Consider the following 18,140-nt stretch of genomic DNA (forward strand, 5'->3'; position numbering starts at 1 on the left):
AGTGTACACAGACTCTAGCCCCGTCTGTTATGTTGGCCCAGAGTAAGAATACATTAAAACTCAACCCAGGAATTCAAACTAAAATGAGGCCAGCAGCGTTTTCAAAAGTCCCCGTTTTAGAGCTCGATAACATGGATGCCATACTATTATAACAAGGTTAGCGTTTTAAACTAAAAGGTATTAGAGCTATGCTAAGTAAGGCTGTGCTTTGAGCTAAATGCAAACGTCAGCATGCGAACATGCTTACGGTGACAATGCCAACACGTTGACGCTAAGCAGCTACAATGTTTATATCATGTTCACCATTTTAATTTAGCATTTTAGCATGCTAACATTTGATAATTGGCAATAAAAACAAAGCATAGCAGAGTCAAATCATTCAGGCGCCTCACATGATTTCCAGGATGACGTGATGAATTGCAAAATATCTTAGTGTTCTACAAAAACATTACATTTTTTGGTGCTTACAGTGCACCACCAACCAACTTTTTACAAGAATATCTAACGTGTGTTTTGAGTGGGTGAGAGGCCTTGGAGTTCTTCCTTACCAGCAGTGAGCCGGAGGCAAAGTGGAAATAAAGATTATGATTGAAAACACTCAGGTTAAGGTCGTAAGTAGATTTAACCACTGTAAATGACTCACTGGTCTAAACCTAATGGGTGAGCATTGTTTGTAAACCCACACAATAAACAGGCTGACCACCCATGTGTTTTATAGGTAGGATGCTGGAAGGGAATTGATACAGCATGCACGCACACATGCCCACACCCACAAACAAATGTGCAAATATACTGGCCCATAGCTGGGAGCTGTTGTGCAAGGTCCCACGCTAACAACACAAACATATAAAACAGCACTACTCCTGTCATGCAGGGCCTATTACCTCTATTTGCTCATAGGGGGCAAACTTCCTAGTTAAATAACAGGAGAAACATACACCGCCTGAAGGTCAATAGACTTTAATTTCTTTGTCCTTCCTCCTGTTTTAATCTCCATGTGTCCTGAATTTTTGAATGTTCATTAACCAGATATATGCACATTTTTTCAAGTAGTAAAGGAGCCTGTTTTTAAGCCAAATGGCAAGCTAGAGAGCACGATGGATGGGGCTTAATTGCGAGCATATGTGTGTATAGTGGAGGGGCTCCAGGTAAAAGGACAGATAGGATACAAAGATGATGTCAGATAAGAATAATGCCTGCAGCTGAAAGAATGCATGCATGTTTCTGTCCTTCTTTCTCGTCAGGCATCTGCAAATAGTTCATGTATGTGGATAAGACACGGGGAGGAGGAACAGAGGGAGAGTGTGTGCCTTATTTTTCTCCTTTCCTTCCATAAAACAGTCCTTCTTTTCTTCCCCTGGCTTTAAGAGAAACCTGGTCCCTGGATGGGAGCCAACTTTAACGCTCACACTCAGCCTGCGCTGCTCAATGGCCCCTATTGTAGTTTCAAGGGAGCCTTTTCACAATTATCAACCAAAAAGAAAAAAGAAAAAAGAAAATTCCACATGGAATTACTTCTGAGTAAATATTATTTTGCTCCCTTCCTTCTCCTCTCCTTTCGTTTTTTCTCTCACTCTCTATTTTTTGTTTCTAATTTGTTTCCAAATTCAGGGCTGCTAGAAGGCAGCCAAGGACAACGTGTTAAAACACCGTGTCATGTGGCTGCAAGCAGCGTTTGTATTTCCTCTGCACTTCTCAATCGTATACACAAATGGCTTTTTCTTTCTTTTTGTGCCTCTCTGTTTTTCATCGTCCAAATAGCCCTACTGTGTACACGGCACAGCTGACCTCCCACTAACCTCAAACCATCTCTCCAACCTCGGCCAAGAGCATTTACGGTCAGCAGTTTAGGGGCATGAAATTAACTCCACAAAGCTCAAAAGCTGAAGCATTCGTGAACTATAAATAAAAGATGGCATACAGATAAGTGAATGACCTCTCGCATGATAGATAAAAATGTTAATGCAAGCGGCAGACACTGCCAACTGTTTTGTTTAATCTATTTTTTCCCCAACACAGATCATAATTACTTCCACCAAGGTTATGTTTTTGTGTCCATTTGTTGGTTTGTGAACAGGATTACACAAAAACTACTAACCAGATTTCCAAGAACCTTGGATTAAGGATGGGTCTCAGCCCAGAATAGACCCCATTAACTTCTGATATGGATCCAGGACTTTTTTCTCACTTTCTTTACCATTGAGATATTGCCCATTTTCATCATCAATAAATATCTGGAAAGTGGATTTCAGATTTAGTTTTATTTGACATTAGATTTGGCTAAACTAAATTAAAGGGCCTTAGCGGAGGTATGCGCTCTACCAGTATGCCTGTATTCTAGTTTTTAATCTTCATTTTTGAGCAGCGTTTAGTTTCTGTGATGCTGCTACATGCTAATCAACAGGCGGCTATGATTTTATAAAAGGATTGTAGCAACAGAGAGTAAAAGAGTTGAGAGAGAAAAGAAAAGCTGAGTAGAGAAAACACACCACCACTTTGTTTTTGGAACCTGGTTCTCTGGCTCCGGTTTCTGGCCCGCCGCTCGTTTCCCTACACTTCTCCTGCCCCACATCCCACCTTCCCTCCCTCTAAATCTTTCTGAAGTACTAATAACAGATGAAGGGTGGTGTGCCACCGGTTCCTCTCATGCCATACAGCTGCCAGTCGGTGCCAGTAGATGGCCCAGATGCTGCCATGTCCAGAAAAAAGCAAGTGAGGGGAAAGATGAGAAGTGAGAGAGAAGGAAAAACAGGAAAAGAAAGCAAAAGGAAGAATTTGACTTTGGTTAGTTCTTGGCAACATGCTTTAGGAGGCACACATGCAATTCATTTCACGTGCTGTTTGGAAGATTATTAGATATAAAAACAAATAGCATGATTTCCCCAGTGTAGATATTTTCTTTCACCCTAGGCTTGTCATTTGTGTCTTTTTGAGTCACCGTCTTTCCTCTCAGTAGAATATACACCGACCCTTTTCATCATCTCATACTGGAAATGGACAATGCAAGTTGGCAGGTAAGTAATGTGAAATACGAGTGAGTCAGGGTTATAAATCTGTGTCAATATGGGTCTATTCTGAGCCAGCCTGTGGCCTAAGCAAAATAGGCAAAAGCCTGAAGCCACGTCTTCACATCGCTTGTTCATACAAAAGTCCACTGTGTTTAGTTCGCTGTGATACAAGACTAAGAAAAGTAGCTTATTTAAGAACTAGAACCAGAAAATTGGAGGTGTGGAAATTTCTCAATTATCAGATCGAAATGTAGACGTGGAAGATTCTGCATCGATGCAGTGACAGAGCGTTATCGAGAATTCGCAGCTCATGTCGAGTGTTGATTATCCAGCCAGGGCTCGACAAAAAAAGTTGTAAAGTACGTTGCCACGTTGCTCTTATGCTTTGAATTGTGGGCGGATATTAGGGTAAAGTCACTTACGTTAGGAGCCATGTTGGAGGGAGTGGACATCTGTGTGTAAAATCTGCATCACAACACTCACTAACCACGTTAGCAGTTTTCACCTGACCAGTGTTGATTTATTTTTCTCCTGATGTGACACATTCATGCTTGAGCCTAATTTTCTAAAAATGACACGTGGAAGGGCATTTAAATCAGTAGACGGCCTCACATATATGTGAACATTTTTTGTTATAGTAAACTCTGTCTTCAGAAAGAAACAGGTGTTTAAAATTATTATTTTAAGTAAAATTATTTCTGTTTGTGTCTTAGTACCTTTTGCCCTTTAGCAGTTTCTAGTCTTTTGTTGACAAGTCACATAGGTCACACGTGAAAGGTAATTAAGATTTTAAGGCTAAGTCTGGTCTTAGTTTTATAGCAGCAGAAAGAAATTTAAGTTTCTTCAAATACACAATGTGTTGAAAGGCTCAAAGCACAATAAAAACATCATTTAGGAAACCAGAAATGAAGAGGGATGATTCAGCCAATGCTGTTAGATAAGGAGGAGAGGATGGAAAGAATTACACGACATTAACGAGGTGGAGCGATGATGAAATGTGAGGGGTGGAGGGACGCTGTCACTGGCTGAGTCCAAGCAGGGCCACATGCACTGAAAAGCTTATCCATCTGTGGAAATGAACAGATGAGAGGTACTGAGGGGGGCAGCTGTGGAGGTATTGAGTGTGCATGTGTGTGTGTGTTGCCTGTCAAACCAAGTGTGCTTCTCATTTCAAAGGAATGGAGGGACAGTGGGCGGGGGAATTTTATTTATTCAGAAAAACAAAAGCAAACGAGTAATGTGATATGTTAAAGAAGAGGAGATGAGGTGGTAGTGGATGGAGAGGAAGCCGCTGAGGGTGAAAGGGCTGCAGGTGGGGGTAAAACACTCGCACATATTGTTAAAAACCAACAATCAAGCATGCTAGAAGAGTGAGTCAAATCCAAAAAAGCTCCCTAAGACTGGCAGATGAAGCTAAAAGCTTAAGTGTGAAGAGATTGTTTAAACTAATCAGATCCAGTCATTCTGGAGGACACGATTTCTTGGCCCGTTGTTAAAGAATTAAGTTTCTAAATTAAATTCCCTTGAGGTCAACAACGCATTCTCAGCCTAAAGGGAGCGACAGTGTTCAATAACCATTGAGTCTCTCTGGGATGAGTGCGCAGAGGTCTGGATGTCAGCTAGCCCTGAGCAAGGTTGCTTACCTCGCATGGCCTTTGGAACAAAACAGCTGTGACGAGAGGTGATGAAGGTCTGAGCAGCTGTTCGTGGACAACATCAGAGGCAAGTGAGGAGCTCAATTTTAAAACTATGTGGTGAATTCCAGCGATTGTCACCAACAGTTGTCACACGAGCGTCTGCCAAACCTCACAATTCATATGAAGCTTTCTTGTTTGTCCCAAAACCTCAATGTTTCTGACCAAAACCGTCTTCAGACAAGAGGAACATTAAAACATGACAAGTGACTGTAACTAGGAGCTGTCATCGTTTCTGGGTTTCCTAAAAACCCTCCTCTGGTTACAGTTCTTCTTGTTTTTTTCAATGCATCTTTTAACATGGCTGTGTCTGAAATTTGAAGCAAACTTTTGAAATGTTGCAAAAGAGGAAAAAAATGCTACTTAGGCATGTTTTCTCCAGCTGGTTTTAAGCAAATAAACTGGGCTATGTAAAGCATAGTTGCATCAGTGTAGGATACGTTACGTATGGCTGTAATGAAAAGAGTAGAAGTAGCAAAGGTACTGCTAATAAACCTCAAAGAAAAATGCACAATAAGATACAAAACCAGTCGTCTTGGCCATCTATGAGAGGAAAAAGGATAGAGGTCAACAGTGGAAACAACTTCTTCATCTTCCTCGCCTCTCGGAGCAGAAACAGCTGATCAGCTAAATGTGAGTTAAAACCCTGGTGCAGCAGAATGTCACCCAGAAAACCACATCTGAAACAGGTGTTTCCATCTCCCATTAAGTGCATAAACTCTTTTCAGAAAAGCAAAAACCACCTTAAGAAAACGTAAAAACATTAATTGGACACGGCGACACATTAGCATGACCATCAGGTTTATAATCTGATAAAATCACTGCAAGGGGCCACACTGTATCAACATTAGGGCAAATGAACTCACGCACATCATGCTACAACTTTTTTGCTGCTTGACACAAAAAGGAAAATTTGCACGGATCATTTTTTCCATGACTAATCTACAAGAGACTTGTGTCTAATATTACATAATAGAGACATATTTAAGGGTTCAACTACAATCATTCTTAATCAATTTACCAAATAAAGCAGGGCGTGTTTTCGTTGTTCGATAAAATGCAGAAAATCTCTTATTTCATCTCACCAGATCAGCAGAGCTTCTGCTGATCCAGCAGAAGAAACATACGGTATGAACTCAAAGACTTGCTCTTCAAATAAAGGTAAACAGAGGGATCTATGGTTGTTTGTGATATGCTGGAAAAAAGGAAAGCAGCACTGATTCCAGGTCGGGTAAGCAGTGTTGAGTCTGGCATGCAATTAAGGAATTGCTTCCTGTGTATCCCTTGAACTGCAGCAGCTCCCTACTGCTGTTAAATTGCACCTATGGTTAAACATAAAAAAGTACAGCTGCAATTTCAGCTTTTCAATACTAATTTAAATATTTGAATGAGAGCCATATGAGGAATCTGCAGCATGTTTTGGAACTAATCTTGGATTGAGGCTGAGAGTTATTTGGCATAAACAGAGGCAAAATTACGACCAAATCTCCCATCTCAACAACTAAATAAAACCCCAAACAATCGTTCATGTGCAAATATGTTTTCGTCTTTCGACAGGAGGCAAACCATCTGATCTGGTCTACTCTTTCCTCTCTCTCCCTCCAGTCTCCATTTTATTCTTCCATTTCTCATTTTCCCACAGTTGCACCAACTTTTAAGAGTCAAATACCTGCAGCACAAACAAAACAGTGGGAGCATAACGTCCATAACTCTACTGACGGGGAGCAAGCCAGCTAAAGCCCTGGGGTCAGGCGTTCAGGCCTCTGATACATCCCCCTTAAGACACCAGCACACATCCATCACATGCTGCTGTGTACACATCCTGCACTAACTTTCAAACTCTGCTTGCATCATGGCCGTGGCGTGTATACACATCTGCAGATTCCACATTGTTTGTGGCTGGAGCTCCTGTGTAATCTCAAACTGGGCTGAGTTATGCTGGAACGTGGGTGGGCATATAACGGGTACGGGCAAGTGAGGAGAAACTAAACACTCCACTCAAATTATTAGCTCTACCAACACCAGTGCAAATAGATATACCTCACATTTTACAGTAATACCACCTTTAGAGAAATAAAGATTTGTATATGTTGGCACTTAGTTGTGGAATATGTTATTCCAACTGGATTTAAATCATTTCCAAACACTGGTGTGTTTGTGTGTGAGCGGTAAGTGGAGGGTGGCGACAGGCACGGATTATGTGCCTGTAATCCTTTTCATCACAGTAGGTGCTCATGGTATCTCTGTAGTAGACAGCCTGGTTTACATACATCTCTTACAGGATGGGAACCCCTCCCCATGTGTTCGAGTCAAGTCGTTAAGCTGTAATGCATTGTTTTTATGGAAAAGTTGGAATAATATCAAAATAAGCTTTTAGAAGGAGGATGTAAAGGAGTAATCCCGCTTAAGGCCTAAACATGTAAATTATGCAAGTTTATGTAGTTTTATGCATTTTGTTCTTTGTATAAGCTGTTTATCCAATTAAGGGTGTTTTCAGGTCACAAAATGGCAAGGTTTTTGCCAGGTGCCTGGCAAAAAACTTGCCATTTTTTAACAGATGTACCAAACAACTGCCTTAAACTATGCACATGTGTGGACAGAGTGTGCCATCCTTACGTGCTCTGGCGCAAAGATTGACTTCAGTAATCCACATCAGTCACACTAATTCCACTTCCCCCAAACACACATCCACATCTAACCCAAACACAAGCGTTCACTGGCAGAACATAATGGTCGTCTCAAACATCCTGCTGCCACAGGGCTGAGGCCACCTGACCTTTGACCCCTGCATGTGAACTCTAACTCAACAGGAATGGGACGTCAACTTCCGAACCAACAAACACCTGTTTGTTTCTGACTGCTAATAACGCTCAGAGGGAGGGGTGTGCTTCGAAGTGAGTCATTACACTCTAACACACAAAATGTTGATCTGTTAATCCTGTCCGTAGGGGCGTCTGGGCAGTCACAAGTGTCTGGGTGCTGATTAGTAGTGAGCTGGTGAATGAGTAGCAGACCAGGATAAGGCTGATTTTTTTTTTTTTTTTACAGGCTGTTGTCTGGTAATTAGGGTGCTGGTTTACATATCCGGACCTGTCAGGGCTAAACAGGGACAAAGACGCTCAGGCGTCCCTTAAAAGATCTGAAGTCAACAGTGTTGTAAGCCTATTAAGTGCATTTGTCTTTGACAGGTCAGTTTGTCAGGTCTCCATTAAACAGGAACTTTGCTGATTTTTAACCAGCTTTGTATCACTACAATGTTAGGAACAATGGTATATTTCATTCTGCCTTCATCCACAGCTGTGAACCTGAAGTGGCCGCCATATTGTTCCTGTACTGTGAAAATGGAGACTGAAAAACGTCTGGTTTTCTCTGAACATGAAGCACCAATTAAAAAAACATGTATATCTTTCTGCATAGACATCCCAGTTTTATGCAAAGGCCATCTTTTCAGCGGTGAAATACTTCTTTAACCGGGTCGATCTTGCTGATGACAGAGATAACAGAGCACTGATTGACAACTGTCCAGCCCTGCCTCAGTATAACATTCAATGTGATGCTGTACTGTGAACCACATCGACATGCCAGTCCAGAGGACAACAAAGAACTCCCCAAAACATGTGGAAAATAAAAAAACATTTTTTTAGTCGTATGTGATTTAATTTTATCCTTCTCATTACGCCAAAAAATCTAATTACGCATGTTTTCTTTTTGTTAATCTCTCCTTAAAACTCAGCTCATGTGTCTAATGTTTTATAGCTTCTTTGAATGAGCGACCAAGAAAGAGTTTTCAGAAGTGCTCTGTTTGCAGCTGAACTGCCAAGCAACAATAACTTTTTTTAACATAAAAGTAAGTCGACTACACGGCCACCACAAAAGATTAGTTATATGACGCACTTGGTTTTTTTTTGGTGCTGAAATGATCACGTCAACCAAAAGATTTATGGTATGTTTTGGTAAATGATAGGCAGTAATTTAAAGAATACACAATTTGTATTTCATGAGCTCAAACATGCAAAACCACCAGCTCTTCACTGTCTCAGTACCGGCAGCCACAGCCGGCCTCTGTCCGGTCCAGTTGCAGTGACAGATGCCAAAGGCCACTCAAAGCCCGCAACTGTCCAGGGTTTGGCCAGGGTCGGAGAGGACATTTCTTCTTCTTCGAAAGAGAGAGAAAGGGTGGTGTGCCGGGCTGGGTGGTGCTATGGTCACTACAGCGCAGTGGGGAAACTAGCCACCACACAAGACAAACATAAACAGGGACACCCGCTGGGCAGGCTGACGCCGCGTGCCTGTGTGGGTGCCTGCCAGCCCGGACTGTGGCCTGGGGGCGTGGGCATGGCGGCCGTGCAGCCCGGTAGGCACCCCAAGTCGACGAGTTCACCCCAGTGGAAAGTCTGCATCAGCCCGAACAGAGCCCACTGTGGCTAAGAGAAGGTAGCGATTCACCAGACCCCCCCACTAATGTAGCCATCACTTCCCAAGCGACCACAAGCTAAATGTATCCTCCATGCACAGCAGAAAATAGCATATCTGTGGGGAGGGAGAGGGGGGAGGGAGGCTGATATAAAGACATAAAAGTAGAGGGTTGAGATGGAGGAGGGAGAGGTGATGAATTGACAAAATAGGACTGGAGTTATTATGGTTTGACCAAAGAGGGAAATGGCTTGATAAAACAGAGGGATGAATAACAAAGATAAGAGGAAGACATGAAGAGAGAGGGGGGTCTGAAAGATGGATGGACACACTGAAAAGAGTGAATGACAGCAGATAGAGATGAGAAGAAGAGAAGAAGAGAAGGGGGGGGTGGGGGTCCTCTCCAGTCTAACCACCACATATTTTCCCTCGTCAGGGATATAATTTACACAAACCCACTAAAAGGTCAGGAGCAGAGCATGAGGTGCCAACTCCATCTCAGCAGCCAACACATTTTTTCTAGCTCTTTCTGTCGGTCTCTCTTTCGTTTCGTGCCCATCTTTGTCAGACCGTCTTTCTTTCTCTCTGTCTGAGCGTCCAATCCTTTTCATATGTTTTAATGGGACTAACTCCAATCACTGTGGATTTGTGGTTAGGAGATACTTGTGTGTGCTCGTGTGTGTTATTCAAAGACTGCCTGTCTTTTAGCAATCTTGGTTTTTGTAGCGTGTGTGGTTCGCAAGCAGTGGTGTTCCACTCGCACCACCATCTTCATTAGGGTCAAAACACAAAACTGTTTCCATCAATGTATTTTGATAAACATTTCGATGAATTACACTAGAAGGGGTTGATGGAAATGGCAAAATTCTCAAAAAATGTCCTCAATTTCACAAAAAGTTTCTTACGCACCCTTGAGGAGGTTAAATAGTTAATTAATGTGAGACGAAAACACCTTTTCTGAGTAAGATCTAACTTAAATAAATATTTAAATCACTTAACTGATCAACTGTTTTGGTTTAAGAGGAGAAAAAGAAGAAGAAGTAGGAGGAGGAGAAGGACTAGAGGAAGGAGAAGAAGGAGGAGAAGAAGAAGAATGAAAAGATGCAAGGGGGAGAAGAAGAAGAAGTTAAAGAAAAAGAAGTTGAAGAAGTCGAAGAAGAAGGAGACATCTAATGCTTTGTAAAAGAAAATAACTGAACATGTTTGAGGTTGATTCTGAGAAGGACAAATCTGGGAGTGAAAAATGAAAGCATGGAGTCTAAAACTGACCCAGAGCAGACAGATACTCCTCAAGGAGAAACACAAGAGACACAACATCTTCCTCGAACACTAAACAAAGCAGCAGAGTGTCATTTCTGAAGGCCAGTAAGTCAAATGTTCACCTCTCACTTCAAAGTGTAAATACATCAGTTGACAAATGACTGGTGTTAAACATGCAGTAAACTACATGAATTTACTGAATTTGCTGGAAGTGTTTATGCACGTGCGGTAGCTTGCACAGTAGTTAGCTCGTAGCTGACCGTGGCGATAGTGCACCGCCGGCTGGCTCACAGCTGTGAGTCCCCACAGTTTCACAGCGGCAGCAGACCGTGGACGGACCATGATGGCCAGGATGTGTGGACAACAGTTAACAATAATACAGGCCGCCTCACCGGTGCACATGTGTATGAATTTCTATCGCCACTCGTCCATCAAGCCTGTGTGTTTTCAGTCCAGTGCTAATGAAAGGCTTGCTCCCCGAGAACACCACCCAGGCAGGTCAGAGAGAAAGACCCAGCAGCTCCCCAGCTTTGTCCCTTTAGCCCCAGATGAACAAGTGGTCCTTTAAATATTTTCCTGCAACTGGGCCTCCCTTTTTTTTTTACTACAGGCTGGCCTTTTGGTCAAACGTGTTTGTGTAAGGTGCTTTGTGAAGGAGTGGCTCTTTCACCCTCACTCCAAGACCCAAACCACACAGCTGGCATATAAAGAAACCCACTGGAAAGGAAAAACAGCAGGATACAGTAAACATGTAGGTACAAAACTGAGTGGGCACATCGGCTTTACAATGTGTGTTTTGACAGAATGTAGCTCCTGGTTTGGAAGTAAAGTGGAAGCTCAAAGAAGAGAGCTGATAGATATATTTTCTAATAGAAAATGTAGTTATTATGTTGGCTTGACCAACCGATCAAAGAGAGACACAACACTGTGATCAATCCCTACGTTCAGTTTTAGAGGTGCAGTGATTAATTGATTAATCAATTAGTGTACAACTAAATATTCTTATATTCGATTGATCAGTTTAAAGGTGTTATTGATATCTTTCAGCCACTAAATGTGGTATTCCATCTCCCCCATACTATTGCATTCACGTTCCAACTCAGCTGTTGTTCGAATCATCTGTCTCCTCAAGTGGTTGCCATTTTGTTGCGCTACCTAACGTCGCTTACGCTAGATAGCTAACTTAACGTTGCTAATGCTAACTAACATTAATGTCGCTAACACTAGCTAGCTACGTAACGTTAGAACTCTTTTACATTTTTTCCCAGAAACTGGCAACAACCAAGACTTTTGATGCTGACAAAACACAGATACCACCTGACACCCACAGCGTTATGCTATTGGCTCTCAAACTTTTTTAGAAGCTCGAACCAGCCGTCAGAATTCTTACACAGAGATAAACAAAACAATCAATTTGGAAGATTTTAAGGAAAGGATACTTTTATCCTGCACCTTTCTACAAGCTCTGTAGATCAAATATCTTTTTTAAATGATTTGGCTACATAAAAATGTTATCAATATCACCTTTATGATCACCAATGAAAATAATCGTTAGTCGCAGCCCTACTCAGGGAACTAAGAGTGACTGAACTCAAAAATGGAAACAAAGAAAGAAAAAAAGGAATTTATACTGTTTGTTTTAAAGTGTACTATCTTGTTAAAGTATCACCTACGTGGCGCCTGAACGCCTGACTACAGAAAGTCATGGATGATTAAGACTGTGTCACTCCACCTGTCAAATCCTGCTGAGTGATGATGAAAAATGTTTGCCGATGGTCTGCGTGTGCTGAAAAAGGCAAAGAAATGGTAGATCCGTCCGGGCATGCATGTTTTTATGACAGCGTGGCATGTATGTATGTGTGTGTGTGACTGACCTATCCAGCTTGCCGGTAGGAATGCAGCCCCTCAAGCTCATGGTTGGGCAGTTGTGTGAGAGACACCTGTGCCCCGCATGCCCTCAACACACACACACATTCAAGCAGGCGGTGTGCATTGGAAGAGTGCCCCTATGTTGGGGTTAATGGTAAAATCTCTCGTTCCCCTTGTCCCCACACACCTTCAATGGATAATGGACCAGAACAGGAACTACTTTCAGGAGCAATGGGAGCTATGGGTGAGAAAATCCATAGACTTTATGGGAGAAAGCACACTATAGCAAACCACCCCTTCACTATCATCCATGTAGGTCTGTTTGTCTGCACCAGTGGTCGCAGCAACAACACTCGCAGGTCCATTTTCTCCCAAACACCACAATTAAATAGCTGCTAATTTGAAATGGCACATTTACATGCTAAATGAGCCTTGTATCGAATAATGATGCCTTAAAAACAGTTTCTCTAGATCAACAATCATAATAAAGTTCACTTTGCTCGTCATCTTTAAGACCAGAGGAAAAAAATACCACACAAAAGACGACAAAGGCACAATAGAGGGCTTCCACTCCTGACTCTTACAACCGTCTACCTCCTGCTTGTCCCCCACTATTCAGTCCCCTGCACCCCGAGTCTCACACAAAGCTGTCACACAAAAGTCGACTGACTAATTGACCTTCCTGAAATAACGTTAGCTGGCTTCAAACAGAGGACATTCAGTTGATGTTAGAGCAGGAAAGTTTCTTCAAGAGCACACGGACTAAAGACCAACTGGTGTTCCCCCCCCCCGAGGGTCCTCTACCTATTCTTCTCCTCTAGCACTCTAACATGCTTTGCACAATGGGGAAATTATTTCCTGGCAAACGTCACCTCCTCAACTTTCCCACCAATTACTTTTTGATGAAATTTTTTTAATCTGCTTACGCTAAGTGCACTTGCGCAGAAAAACAGGGAGGCCATGCAGGTGCACAGCAGCAGCTTTTGTTGTCATAACATTTCCATGGAGACAAGAGATCCTTTCCCTGCTACTTTCCTCTCTGTTGTCCACATTCATAGATATCTAGTGAATCAACACAGTTACAACACAGTGAGGCATTAGAGCATCCAGTCATATGACCGGTTATGTAGCGAAAACACTCACACACAGACGGTGAGCAGCGGCATGCCTCAGCACTTTTCCCATTAAACTAAGCGTGGCGTATTACTCCCGCCTCACTGACACTGACATGTTTCCACAGTGTGGGCAGACAAATAGGGCCCACATGGGAAGTGACATCAGCCAGGAGCACATGTGGCCCACCTGCCGCCGACCAATCAGGGAGCCTCTTTGGTAGAGAGTTTCCTTCTGTTTCCGTTTCAGACAGCAGGTCTGCCAGTGACTCAGGATCACTGGTTTCTATCATGGAAACATGATCATAAAAGAGAACACAACGAGCAGACAATCCACCTAGCCCGCTCTTTCTATTAAACGATAGGAAAAGTCTGCTCACTCAAAACTCACTTTAAGACAGAAGGAAAGCTGGGCTGGATCTGCTGGTGTGCCAGATGTGGAAGAGTGCTGTGCTGATCTTACACAGACCATTTACACATGGGAAAAGCTATTGGCTGAGATATTAAGAGAATAGCTTTTGGCAATGCTATCGGCAATCATGATTGACTGTAGGACTTGTTTTTATTTATTTTTTTGACTGAATTTGAAATAAAACAATGACTATTGTGTTCAAGTGCCAGGCACTTAACATAATAGGACAGTTTTCTGTTGAAATTTGTGGAAAAATGTCCCCCAAATCAAGCTAATTGATGGCTTGTTAAATTCAGTTGGGTTTTCATTCGCTGTTTCCATCATTTATTTACCTGCAACTACCGTGCTGAGAGGCACTGATTGGGTGAGGGTCAGCACACTCTGGCATAACTGGAAGACAGGCTTAAGTTTGTACAACAAGTACAGCAAGAAATCTATCAACTTCTCGAGAAAGGTGTTATGTACAAATGAGATCAACATTATAGTACCAGGACCAGAGTGACTGGAAGATTACAACGTGGAGGAAAAACAATCTAATGATCCCGGAAACACCACCTCATCTGTCAGACATAGGGGAGGTGGCATTTTGCCTTGGTCACATCTGATAGCAATAATAACATCAATACGTGCAGACTTCAAGAGAAGTCTGCATGTCACGCCTGCTCAGATGTGAGCGAATGCATCTAAACTCACTGGAGAAAACATTATCGCGCAACAGGACAACGATCCTAAAGCCAACACAAAACAGGGCCAAGTGTAAATTATAATGAACTCCACATCTGATGTCGATGTAAACGGCCTCAAATTAAATTCAGCACTTTTTCCTGTGCTGTGATCCAGAGTACAGAGCCAACACAACATAAATATGTCAGATAGTTATGGATTACACTGTAGAATTCAACCATTTTTGATCAAATGTTCTTCCATGTTGACAAATTATTAAAAGTACTACCACAAGTTTTATCTTGGTTTTTATCTTGGGCTGTGTAATTTAAGATGGTCTATCTATCACCGTACCTCCCATGTGTCTGTACTTATGAATTACGTGGGCATGAGCAACTCCTGCTTGTCCGCATGCATCAATATGGCAGTCTCTCTATCACTCCCTTTGTAGCACCATTACTCTTTTCAAGCCTATGAGGTGTGCAGCGACGTGCTGCCAATCTGCAGCCGTCCCAGAGGCAGCGGTAGAAGCCAGGCTGCAGGGCCGGGGCGGGTGGGGTGAAGGGCAGAGGAAACCATCTACTAATGGGAAACACACTTCTCTCCATCGTTCAAATTGCTCTTTCTACCACAGCAGAGAGAGATGGCAGGCGTCCAAGAGGTGCCTGGCGTCCAGAAGCGAGGCATGATTTAAAAACGGGAGCTCTGCCGCGCCACGGTTCCTGATTCTCGTGAAAGGGACAATCATGAGCCTTATAAAACAAATGCACGTGTTGAAAGAGAGCTGGGGAGGAAGAAGAGGGCAGTGTATAAGAGATGAGATAGACGTGGTTACCAAATTGGATTAAAACTTAAAGGCAAAGGAAATTAACAGTAGAAAGATGAATGGAAATACTAGAAGACTTGAATAACAGTCGAGATATTGAGGATAATTCTATAACAAATGGGACACTAAGGCAATCTTGTGGATTTTCACACGAGCTCGGAGTTTGGGAGATCTACTTGAACCTCAAGACTTTAGCCCTCCATCTTCTGCCAACCCAGCCTTCTTCACGTCTCTATCAGACGCTCAGTTACTGAATATCTACCCCACGGAGCAGGGAGAAAAGTGCTGAAATGGACTCTGGAAGGCCCAAAGTGGTTTTTGTATAGGGCAAAGATCCCAAATGTTATTGCCAGTGCATTTTTAATAAAAAGGGAGGGGAAAAAAAAGACATTTTTCCAGATGTTGGAGAAAAGCAATATCTGCAGCTGCAAGTGCAACTCGGCTGCTGTTTTTGTAAAGGATGGAAAGTGAAGTCTGACACCGTCTCAACCTCCCAAAAACGGAGACAGATTAGAGCGAAGTTCCAGAAAAAGTCATCCAGTTTTGAGTCATCTGTGCAATTACCTTAACAGCATTAAGACGTTCTTAACTGCCACATAATGCAGAGCAGCTTCCCTTGACAAATCATCTCCAGTTTAGTCTTGGAGAGCTTCATCCAAACCATAAAAGAAAATAAAGGTGAATGGAAGAAGAGAGGGAGGGAGGTAGGGAGGAAGGAGGTAGCAGAAGGTGGGAGGGAGGGATTTTTTTTTCTATTTTTCCTTCTGTGGCGAGTTCACACAAAAGGGTCCTTCTGATCCCTGGAGTGCTGAGCACATACCTGCGGGATGAAATCAAAACCCTCTGTGAATTATATTAAATATCCCCTGCCAAACGCTCCACATACTTCCATGTGTTTTTACCAGTTCTGAAAGGCTCCGTTTGGCTTTGCTCTAAAAAAAAACCTAAAAAAACTCCACTTAATTAGAATCCCAGACACCAGCACCTTCAAAAACTCAGCACTGTGTGTAGGATAAGAGAGAAAGAGGAGTTGGGGGACAAATGCTAATAGACAGATGGTCTAATAGGTGGCCAGATAAGGATAAAGACAGGATTCACTGAAGGATAACGGCTTTATTTCTGACAGGTTAGCAGGAGCCCAGGAATAATAGGACGTTTGCTCTGTTAGTCGATCACAGAGATTGAAAGAGAAAAAGAGGACGTCTTCAATGAGGTGTTATGGAGTAAAAGAAGTTTGGGTATGCCACATGAGCCTCCACAAAAAGCCCATAAAAGCTCATGGAGAAAAAATATAAGAGAGGATTTCAGAGCTCCCCTCCTCCTCCTTTTTCATCCTCTTGTTCCTGATCACAACTCCCCCCTCTCTGCTGAATCACAAATTGAAACCCCAAATGACTAACAGATTCCAGACACCATGTTTCGACTGTCAGAACGCAGGGTTCAGGTTCTTTGACGGAGCGTGTGCCTTCACATCTTTAGCCTGAACCCTCCCCCAAGGCCATCCTGGAGAGAGGCTGAACTATCGACTTAACCCTGAGGATCAACTCAATATCTTGCCTTTCCCTCCACCTTAAACATGAATATCTGAGGTGGACCCAAACAAAAAAGCTCCATTCGCTCTTCGAACTCTGAGAAAGGAGCAAGGTCAAACCATCGTTCAAACATTCAGTGGCGCTTTTTTAAGGTCTGGTTTGGTTAGCGGTGCTGCAGCTGCACCTAATCCCCACAGGAAAGCCTTCATCTGGGACTGATTTCAGAGTGCCTGGGCCGGGGTGGGAGAAAGGGGGGGACTGTTCTGTAAAAGCCTCGTTCCCTTCTGGGGTGCAGGCTTCCTCTCAATCCTTCTGATTAAAGGGAGTTTTGGCTCAATTACACCCAATGACTGGGCCCTGCTCCCAGGCACGACCCTGGTAGGAAAACACACAGAAATAGATTGTGGACAGTCAATAGAGGGTGTGAGTATGTGCATCACACCTGGGGAACTGCACCGCAAAACCTTTCCATCAGCTAACAGCGCAGTCTGTCAGCAGTGCTGGCCTCAGAGGGCAAGTTCTTTGTGTAACCCGTGACTGGGTTGGGAAAACAGTGGGGTCGGCTCTCCAGGGACAGGCTTATGTCCTCTCCAATCGGCTGGATGGATACCAGTGGGCACTGGGTCCCAGCTATCTGTTTGAATCAGCCTCATGCCACAAATAATGGTGCACCATGACGAGGAGTAATAGAAGATGCATGTGTGTAGAGGCCTACATGTGTCCACTTCGTGTATTCACGTGCTTGAGGAGAGGGGTAGAATATCGGTAGTGACTGAAGACAATTACAGGGTTATGGCCAGAACTTTCCCTAAGGTTTAATATAATAGTTTTGCATGCTGAATCCTCAACAAGTGGACCCTGGGAGGGCTCACGGTCAGCTTTATGGCCCTGACACACCAAACTGACATCAAATAACTAGCTGTGACGAAGGCCAACTGTTGCATCGACTCACGTCTGGTGTATCTCGTCCAAAAAGCTGCACTTCAACTTGTAAAGACTACAGCCGGCTGCCAACAAGCTTGTACGTTCTGCACCTGCATGAGAGGAAATACCTCTCTGCCGATGGACAAACCATTGTTATGATTAAGCGGCATTTTTTGACACAAATCTAGCTAATATAGCCACTTGGAAACGCAAAAAGTTGCAAAAGGCACTGGCGAAGACACAGAGGAGAAAAATAATGAGAATCCACACTAATTGGGTGCAAACATGGATACTAAACTATCAAGGGGCTCGCTTTTCATGCACTGATCCGCTTACCTGGACAGAATAATGAGAGAGATTCTTCTCAGAGACAAGCTGCAGCCAATTCTACATGATGAATCGTCCAAAAAGCCTCTGGCAAGGGCTG

At 43.1% G+C, this 18,140-nt stretch overlaps 1 protein-coding gene across 1 annotated transcript in view; it reads right to left on the reverse strand.

The window, feature by feature from the left end:
• The window catches only part of coro7 (coronin 7), a 112,711-nt gene that overhangs the window by 54,199 nt on the left and 40,372 nt on the right, over positions 1-18,140 (reverse strand). The gene's annotated exons all lie outside the window — the stretch shown is intronic.

This window comes from Pagrus major, chromosome 23 (assembly GCF_040436345.1).
Source record: "Pagrus major chromosome 23, Pma_NU_1.0".
Taxonomy (NCBI): Eukaryota; Metazoa; Chordata; class Actinopteri; order Spariformes; family Sparidae; genus Pagrus; species Pagrus major.